The sequence below is a fragment of the Macaca fascicularis genome, chromosome 10 (genome assembly GCF_037993035.2).
Source record: "Macaca fascicularis isolate 582-1 chromosome 10, T2T-MFA8v1.1".
NCBI classification, from domain to species: Eukaryota; Metazoa; Chordata; class Mammalia; order Primates; family Cercopithecidae; genus Macaca; species Macaca fascicularis.
In genome coordinates, this window is record NC_088384.1 from 23,978,865 (window position 1) to 23,988,844 (window position 9,980).

A 9,980-nucleotide genomic window follows, 5' to 3' on the forward strand; every position below is an offset into this window, starting at 1 on the left:
CAGCCAAGAGAAGAACACGGCTGGCGCCAGCAAGGGGACAATGGTCTGAAAAGGGGACAGAGAGACACATCAACAGCTTCCCATGCAGGGCTTTCAAAAGAGCAGCTGTGGGGAGCAGGCGGGCAGGGGACATAAGGGACCCCGCCAGAGCCGAGCGCAGCGTGGCTGGGCAGGGAGGCGCTGGGATGAGCCCATGCCAGCTGCCCAGCTGTGCTTCTCTCTGGCACCCCCTGCCTGCCCAGCTGGACGAGGGCTTCTCTGGAGCTTCTGGACAGGCTGGATGAAACAGGCAGCCAGAGGGCACCAGCTGGTCCACACAGACCCCCCAGGAGACCTTATTTTGCCTTCATTTCCTCATCTACAAAATAGAAGGGTTGAACTAGTTTCCATTTCTTCTTACGTGCCACTCTCAATTGAAGGTGGCTGCTTGGAACGTTGACTTGAGAAATTAGAAGCCGAATCAATGCTCCATGGAGAAGCATGCTGGGATTGATTTGTGATGTCTGCCACGAGTATAGGATTGGCCATTTAGGGCATGAATGCTATCCATGGATTGGATCTCTGAAGGTCCATTCATTCATCCAATAAGTAGTTAAAAGCCACCTACTGAGTGTAGATCTTTTCACTCTGATCTAGTTTCCTTATTTATATAATGAGTACCTATGGAGAAGTAGAGCCATCCCTCAGTATCCACGGGGAATTTGTGCCAGGATACCCCATGGGTATGAAAATCCACAGATGCTCAAGTCCTTTTTATACAAAGGGAGTACTATCTGCATATAACCTACACATATCCTCCCACATACTTTAAGTCATTTCTAAACTAGTTATAATACCAATACAATGTAAATGCTATGTGAAAAGTTGTTACACCGTCTTGTTCAGGGAATGGGAATAATGACAAGGAAAAAAGTCATGTTCAGTACAGACACAACCATCCATTTTATTTTTTCCAAATATTTTCACTCTGCGGTTTGTTGAGTCCATGGATGTGGAATCCACATATATGGAGGGCCAAGTGTACTTTCTTTTTGTCTGGGCTGTGATCTCTGGAGACAGAGAAAATAGGAAGAAATCAGGGCCAAGAGAGAAGAGATATCAGGAGTGCTAAGAAGAAAGTGTTGGCATTTGCATATTGCCTTAAATCAGGCTGGCAAACCACAACCCCGGGCTAATAAAGTTTGATTGGCATATGGCCACACCCACCTGTTTATGTATGGTCTGTGGTGCAGAGTTGAGTGGTAGGAGGGACAGAGAACTTACAGCTCACAAAGCCTAAAGTAGTTACTATCTGGCTCTTTACAGATAACCTTTGCTGACCCAGGTGTATACAATTCAAGGCATTTTCCCAGTCATCCTATCACTTGCTTTTCATGCCAACTCTCTGAGTTTAGCAGGGCAGATTTGATGAAGTCCCATTTTTCAGAAGAGGAAACTGCATCCCAGCCCCAGAAGGCCAGGCCTTGAACTTGAGTGTCCTATTTCTTTCCCTGGGCCTCCTCCACGCTGCCTTCCATCTGACTCAAAAACCTGCCAAGCTTTTCAATTTTGCTTCTGAAATCTCTGGCAGCAGTCTCAGCCCCCAGTATCACTCACCTGATTGATGCTAACGTCCTCCGGGATTTCTCCTTCGAAGCTATCCGATAGTAGCTAGAGAGGTTTTTCTTAAGCCCAAATCTAAATCAAATCTAACTCTAAATCTAAAGCCCAAACCTAACTCCTTTGCTCAGAGCCCTCCCATAGCTCCCCTGTGCTCCAGCCCAAAGCCTGAGCTCCTTAGCATGATCTGTAAGGTACCTGTTGCGCTTGGAGCCGGCCGGCTTCCCTGTATAGTCTGGGGGCATGTTGCTCCTTTGCCCCTCCCAGGAATTTCTCTCTACCCCATCAAACAGGATTTCTCATTGCTAAGACCTCATTCTTTTAAGGCTCAACTCAGTCCACAAGCAACCCCAAGGAAGCCCTCTCTGCTCCCTCCCCACGTTCAGCCAGGTTAGTGCCGCCCCTGCCCATACTGACCTGGCCATTTGGGGCGTGAAGGCTATCCATGGATCGGATCTCTGAAGGTCCACTCTTTCAACCAATAAGGAGTTAAAAACCACCTACTCAGTGTAGGTCTTCTCTCTCTGATCTAGTTTCCTCATTTCTTATTATTCACTACTGCACAGGCCTTGCATCCAGTAGGCGTTCACTAAATGCACTCACAATCTTGCTGATGGGAACTTGCCCAGAGCTCTCAAACCCCAGGCCCCACTGTTGGCCTAATGCAGAGGTGCCCAGTCCCCGAAGATCCCCGAGGGCTCTCTGCTCCTCCCCTCTCTGTGGCTGCCCCAGGGCCTGAATAGTTTGCAGCTGTGAATTTGCCAGGCAAGGACCACGGCAGCTCTCTCGGCCTCATTACTTTTGGCATCTGTCTTATCCCTTAAGCATCTTCAGTGGGGAAGAAGAACAGCTTGATGGGAAAATGCCCTGACAGACGTTGTACCATTAACACATTTTTCTCATGCCCTGAACGTGGCCCCACAATCCTTCTGGAAGCATCTATAATGGACAGAAAAAGAGATGGCAGTAAGGCTACAATGCTTCCAGGGGCAGGGGAATGAAAGAAGGCAGGCACTAACATCACCAAGTACCTACTGTGTGCCATATGCTATTCTGCTAATTACAGCTACCATTTGTATAGCTTTACTTATGTGCCAGCCACACACACACACACACACACACACACACACACAGCACTCAGGACTGGCTTCAGGCATGGCTGGATCCAGGTGTTCCAACAATGTCCACAGGACAGGACCTGGTCCTATTTTCCTCTCACAGGCAAGCTCTTTTTACAGAATCCTGAGTAATCCCAGAACTATATTCTCTTGTCAGAACTATGACAAGAAAAACATAAAAAGCTTTTTATTAATAGTTTCAGCACAAGTTCCAGGCACAAGTTCCAGGACTCATTCTCACTGATTGTACTTGGGTCACGTGCATGTTCCTGAGCCAATCACAGGACTAGGAATGGAGCTCTTTGATTGGCCAAGCCCAGGTCATGTGCCCTTCTAAGAGCTGGGGACTGGGATAAGTCTCTCTTAAACATCACAGAGGGAGGCCAAGGCAGGAGGATCACTTGAGGTCACGAGTTCTAGACCAGCCTGGCCAAATGGTGAAATCTCGTCTCTTCTGAAAAAACACAAAAATTAACTGGGCATGGTGGCACATGCTTGTAATCCCAGGTCCTTGGGAGGCTGAGGCAGGAGAATCACTTGAACTCTGGAGGCAGAGGTTGCAGTGAGCTGAGATCGTGCCACTGTACTCCAACCTGGGCAACAGAACAAGACTCCGTCTCAACAAACAAACAAACACAAACAAACAAAAAAAATCGAAAAACAACTAACATCACAGCCCAAGGGAGGTGGGAGAATGATGGATGATCCCTGAGGGAGAATCAGGGTGCTGGACAGGCAGAAACAATTGTCTATCACAGGGGCCTGCGAATCTCACTTCTATGTTACTAATGAGGACACAGAGTTACAAAAAGGCAAATGGACCGCCCAGACTCACACGGCTGATACGCGGCAGAATCTTGATTGGAGCCCAGGACTCCCGGACTGATTTATAAAAATCCTGGAGAGGGCGGGCACGGTGGCTCCTGCCTGTCATACCAGCACTTTGGAGGGCTGAAGTGGGAGGGTCGCTTGAAGCCAAGAGTTCGAGACCAGCCTGGGCAACATAGTGAGACCCCATCTCTAAAAAAACCCCCAAAGCCCTAGGGAACAATAAACTGTCCTTCTTTTCTCTCCCCCGTATTTATTGAGCACTAATTATGTGCCAGGTACTATACTTTGGAGATTACAGTGGTGAATACAACAGATGTTGTCCCTGCATTGATGAAGCTTAAATTTAAAGAAGTCGGTTTCTTGCTTCCCTTTCTCACTGCTCTACCCTCCACATGGACAGCCCTCTCCACCCCACCAGTCTCAGTCCCCAGTGACCTGTGTTCCAATCTTCCCTGACTCTCTACGTGTGATTAGGGTAGTGCCATCCCCTCCAAGCCTGCCTTGCTGGTTGCAGCCAGACCTTCCTTTCCTTGCCTGAGTCCTGCAGCCCCTCTCTCCCCTTAGGTCGCCCCTGCTTGCCCCTGAGATGTGCAGAAAAGATGGGGAGGCTGCCCCATCCCCTGAGGTTCTTGTTGGGGGAGGGAGAGGCACAGAAGAAAGAGCATGGGCCAGGCTGGGTTCTAGAAGCTGTCACTGCAGGGGCACACCCACATACACATCACACCCACATACACACATGCACACATGCATACTCACTCATTTGCTCATTCACAAGCATTTATTGTGTGCCTACTGTGTGCCAGGCGCAGTGCCAGTATTAGGGACACAGTGGTGAACAAGAGCAGGTCCTGGCCCTACCCAGTCCCCACTCCCCACTCCCCAACAGGGAGCTCACAGAGTAAGCACACAGTGCTTCGAGAGACAGACATATAGAGTGATGAGTGTGTATATCAGGAAGGGCTTCCTGGAGGAAGTGGCAGCTGAGATATGAACTAGGTAAAGAGCAGAAGGGACAAGCATTCTAGGCTGGGAGGGAACAGCATGTGTGAAGGGTCTTCGGGGAGAGGAAGCATGAGCTCTGACAGGTTGAATGGAGGTCAGTTTGGCAGGAGCCTGAGAGAGAGAGGGTGAGTCAAGACTCGGCTATGGGGAGGACAGTGATGGGGCCACGGGAGCCACGGAGGCTTTTAAAGAAGGGAAAGGCAGAGTCAGACTTGGGTTTAGAAAGAGCCTTCTGGTTGCTGTGCCAAGAAAGGCCTGAAAGTGCGGGTGCAGTTGGAGGGGGCAGCTGTGCCCTCCAGATGGACATGATAGGGGCCAGCAGTAGGGAGAATAGGTTAGGTTAGTAGGTAGCATGATGGGGAGGAGAAGCTGAATGATTTGAGAGAAATTTCAGTGGCAAAGAGGAAGGAGTGCAGGTGCCACTGGTATCCGGTGTGGGCAGTGGGAGGATACTCTGTACAACTTCTGCCTGGGGCCCCAGATACAGAGAAAGTGCCAGGTGGGGGAAGGTGCCCCTTACACCCTTAATACCTCCTTCAGACCTCCCTCACACCCCTACTCACAACCTCACTCACTCACAGCAACTGGACATAGTCACATGCACAGTCTCACTCACAAATTCATCTTCCCACATTCCCTTACTGACCAGGATGCATAGTCCCTGAATCAGTCAGCACAGGATGGATTATGCCACAGTAACAAACAACCCTCAACACAGCATTGTTCAGCCATAGAGGTTTCACTCACACCTATGCTATCTTACTCTCTCTGCCCCACCCACTCCCACTTCCCCTCATTCACACCCAGTCCCTGTACCAGTCAGCCTGGGCTGGATCCGTAGGGGCTTATTTCCTGCTCATGCTCTATCCATCATGGCAGGGTGAGGGCTCTCTTTCACTTTATCTTTCCTCCCAGCACACTGATATGCAGCCTCTCTCTTCTCGTGGTCATGGAAGAGCAAAGGAGACAGTGAACCAGGGAGAGGCTCTTGAAACTCCACCTGAAAGTGACACATGGCATTTTCACATTTTATTGGCCAGAGCAAGTCCTGTGGCCATGTTGACTGTCAAGACAGAGTGATCCTTCTGCATGGAGGGGCAAAGACTATCTATGCCTTTGAATACTACAGACCACCAATGCACCCACGTTTCTTCCCATGGGAACCCCTTCACTAACACACTCGCTGTCCCTACCTCTGCCAGTCACACACACATTTTCAGCCACATACTGTTTGTTCACTATGCCTACCCTTGGCGACACGTGTGTACTTGCACTTAACTCACACCCATCCCTCACTCATGAACACACTTTTTCAGAGTGGCTCTGATCAACACACCCTCTTTGTCACTGCTCCACACACTCACAGGCACACTTTAATTTTGCACACATTCCCACACTTAACCTGGTTAACACCTACATCTACCCCACTAGAGAATGAATGTTTGTGTTGCCCCAAAATTCATATGTTGAAACCTAACCCCCAAGGTATTGGTATTAGGAGGTGGGGACATTGGGCAGTGATTCGGTCATGGGTATGGAGCCCTCATGTCATATACGGCATCAGTGTTTGTCTTAGTCCTGTTTCTCATGTTATCACAGAATATTGGTGACTGGGTAATTTATAATAAAAAATTTATTTCTCATGGTTCTGGAGGCTGGGAAGTCCAAGAGCATGGTGCTGGCATCTGCTGAGGACCTTTGTGCTGCATCAGAACATGGCAGAAGGCATCACATAGCAAGTGAGTGCATGAGACCAAGAGAGAGTTGGGCAAAACTCATCCTTTTATCATTCTAACCATAATTGACCTACTCCTGTGATAATGGCATTAATCCATTCATGAGGGCAGAGCCCTCATAACCTAAGCACCTCTTAAGGCCCCATCTCTCAATACCCTTACAATGGCAATTAAGTTTCAATGTGAACTTTGGAGGAGACATTCAAACCATAGTAGTGCTGTTATAAAAGAGGTCCCAGGCCAGGTGTGGTGGCTCATACCTGTAATCCAAACACTTTGGGAGGCCAATGTGGGAGGATTTCTCGAGCTCAAGAGCTTGAGACCAGCCTGGGCAACATAGTGAGGCTGTGTCTCTACTTAAAAAAAAAAAAAAAAGTTAGCTGAATGTGGTAGCACGTGCTTACAGTCCCAGATACATGGGATTCCATGGGAGGATTGCTTGAGCCTAGGAGTTGGAGGCTGCGGTGAGCTGTGATTGTACCACTACACTCCAGCCTGCGTGACAGAGCAAGACCCTGTCTCAAAAAAATATTCATAAAAGAAGAGGCTCTAGCCCAGGTGCAGTAGCTCGTGCCTGTAATCCCAGCACTTTGGGAGGCTGAGGCAGGCGGATCACTTGAGGCCAAGGGTTTGAGACCAACCTGGCCAACATGGAGAAACCCCATTTCTAGTAAAAGTACAAAAAATTAGCCAGTGTGGTGGCACATGCCTATAATCCCAGCTCCCTGGGAGGCTGAGACATGAGAGTTGCTTCAACCCGTGTGGTGGAGGTTGCAGTGAGCTGAGATCACACCACTGCACTCTAGCCTGGGCAACAGAGCAAGACTTTGTCCCAAAAAATAAAAAAGGCCCTGGAGAGCTTCTTCACCCCTGCCATCTTGTGAAGACACTTTGAGAAGGAGGGGCCATCTCTCAACCAGGAAGCCAGCCCTCACCAAACATGGAATCTACCAGAGCTTTGGTCTTGGACTCCCCAGCCTCTAGAACCATGAGAAGTAAGTTTCTATTGTTTGCAAGCCATCCAGTCTACAGTATTTTGTTATAGCAGATTGATTGGACCCAAACATGCCCACAGTTGCAATAACATGTAGCTTTCAGACACAAACGTGCACACTCATCTCTTCAACCATACATCCTTCCAGTCATGCCCCCCCACACACTCACTCACTAGCACCCGCAGCCACCTCGTCTGCACATATACACACACACACACCTGGCACAAAGACACCTCACATGCACACACGGTAGCACACTCAGAAATCAGGCTCGTTTGCTCCCTCCCAAGTGAAAAGGTCTCAGGGTCTTCTGCTCTCTGGGTGTGAGTATGCAACTCCATCTGGCTTGAGTCTGCTGGTGCCACACCCCGAAGGCAGGCAGGTGGGTTCGCATGGAGCCTTGCTTGGTGAAAAGTCTCTAAAACCCCCCGCTGGCACCAGGCGTGGCCTCTTTACCTCTCCGGGCGGGCTTGATCTGCAGTGCCTCCGTAACTGGCTGTTCAGGGAGGATCGATCAGCCTCTGTATACACTGGCTACAGAAAACATGATTAACAGTGTTTGGGATCCATTAATTGCACTGGCTGGGAATTCTGAACAATCTCATTTGAGAAGTCACTTAGGAGTATACTTTTGCCTCGATGGAGCACAGGGTGCCTGAAATAGCTGCAAGGGACCAGCACACCCAGGCCAGGCCCCAGTGGCCTGTCTTCGTTAGGGGGAATTTAGGTCACTGAGGCTGTGGGAGGAGAAACTTCCCTCCTCCATAAAGCCCTCCTGGATTGCCACACGGCCCTTCTACAGCCTCTGAAATCTCCTCACACCCCAGTTCAGCGCATGACCTCCTGTCTCGCTGGTTTGAGGTTGTTTTATGTGGATTTGTGCAGCCTCTTTTGTGGTCAGAGACCTTGTCTGTAGTACCCCTTCCCGGAGCCCTGACAGCCATCGTTATCATTATTGTTGTTGTTATTTACCCATGTCCTCAGTCTAGTGCAGGCCTCTAGGGGGTGGGTTCTGTGTGTTTTCCTTCTCTGTGAAATAGGGCTTCATTTGTCCTAAGTGCTCAAAAAGCTCAGATCTGAGTGAATAAAAATAAAACCAGTTTGGCTGTCTTGAGGCACTAGGAAAGATTATCACGGAAAATGTTTTGAGCTTCTTAATCTCTGAAATATGAAAATCTAATTTAAAAAAGAAAGAGAAAAAACTCGGCAAAATGTTTTGGGGTTGCCTTGTGGATGTGTTTGAACCTCAAAACCCCTGCACATTCCTGCCCCTGTCTCATCCCAGAGCCTGAATTTCTGAGAAACCACTGAAGACCTGACCCCAATGCTTAATATTTTTTTTCCCTTTCCAAGCATCTCTCATGGAAGGCATTTTGGATGAAAAGACCTTTGGCATCATGGGTTTTGCAGGATGAATAGGAGTTTGACAGGTGGAGAAGGGGGTTGGGAAAGGGACGTTCAGGCAGAAGAAATGGTGCATGTAAAGGTAAGGCAGTGTGAGGGAGCTGGGTGAGATTACAACAGCATTGCAGATGCAACTTGATATGAGAGTTGGACAGAACCTGAGAGACCTGGAAACTTTAGTCTTTAGTCTTAGGGCACTAGGGAGCCAAGGCAGGGCTTATCAAGAGGGTGATATGATCAGATTTGCATGGTAGGAAGGTCCCTGAGGCTGTAAAGGGAGGTGAGTGGGTCTGGAAGGAGTAAGACTTAAGTCCAGCAAGGAGCCCTGCAAGAATGCTGTTGTTTTGGTGCAAGGAAGAGGTGAGGGTGGCCTGATTGGGATGTAGGGGAGGGGAGTGGAGAGGATAAGAGGACTTGAGTCCAATTTAGGAACCTTGGTATCAGGGCATGGCATACATTCTGCACCTTCGCCTGCCCTGAGCCACCTATTTATGCCTCTAAGACTTTGCTGCTTCTGTTCTCTCTACTGAAAATGTCCTTTTTTACTGATATGGTTAGGCTCTGTGTCCCTACCCAAATCTCATCTCGAATTGTAATCCCCATAATTCCTACATGTCAAGGGAAAGACCAGGTGGGGGTAATTGAATCATGGGGATGGTTTCCGCCATGCTGTTCTTGTGATAGTGAGTTCTCACGAGATCTGATGGTATAATAACGCTCTACCCCCTTCGCTCAACACTTCTCCTTCCTGATGCTTTGTGAAGAAGGTGCCCTGCTTCCCCTTGACCTTCTGCCATGATCATAAGTTTTCTGAGGCCTCCCCAGGCAAGATAGACTGTGAGTCGATTAAACCGCTTTCCTTTATAAGTTACCCAATCTCAGGAAGTTCTTTACAGCAGTGTGAAAACAGAAGAATACATTTACTTTGCCTGCCAAGAACACTCATACTTATTTGCTAGGATCCAGCCCAGGTCTTTTTGTCTGGGAAGCCTCTCTGGTCCACCTTCTCCCCAAGGGCTGGTTGATCTCCTCCCCTTCCCTCTCCCATTACTGTGTGTATCCACCTGTTATTGCATCAATCAGACCACATCGTGACCTTGAGCTGAGGGCCAGGGACTCCTCCTTCTTTAACTTCATACACTGACATCTGTTGCATGCCTGGCTCCCAGTCATTGGCTAGTAAATATGCTGAATGGACAAATGTGTATGAGAACCTCAAGCAGTCTTTCTCAGCTGCCTGCAATCCTACCATCACTGACACATTTGGGAATGGGCACAGATTGTACACAGGTGCA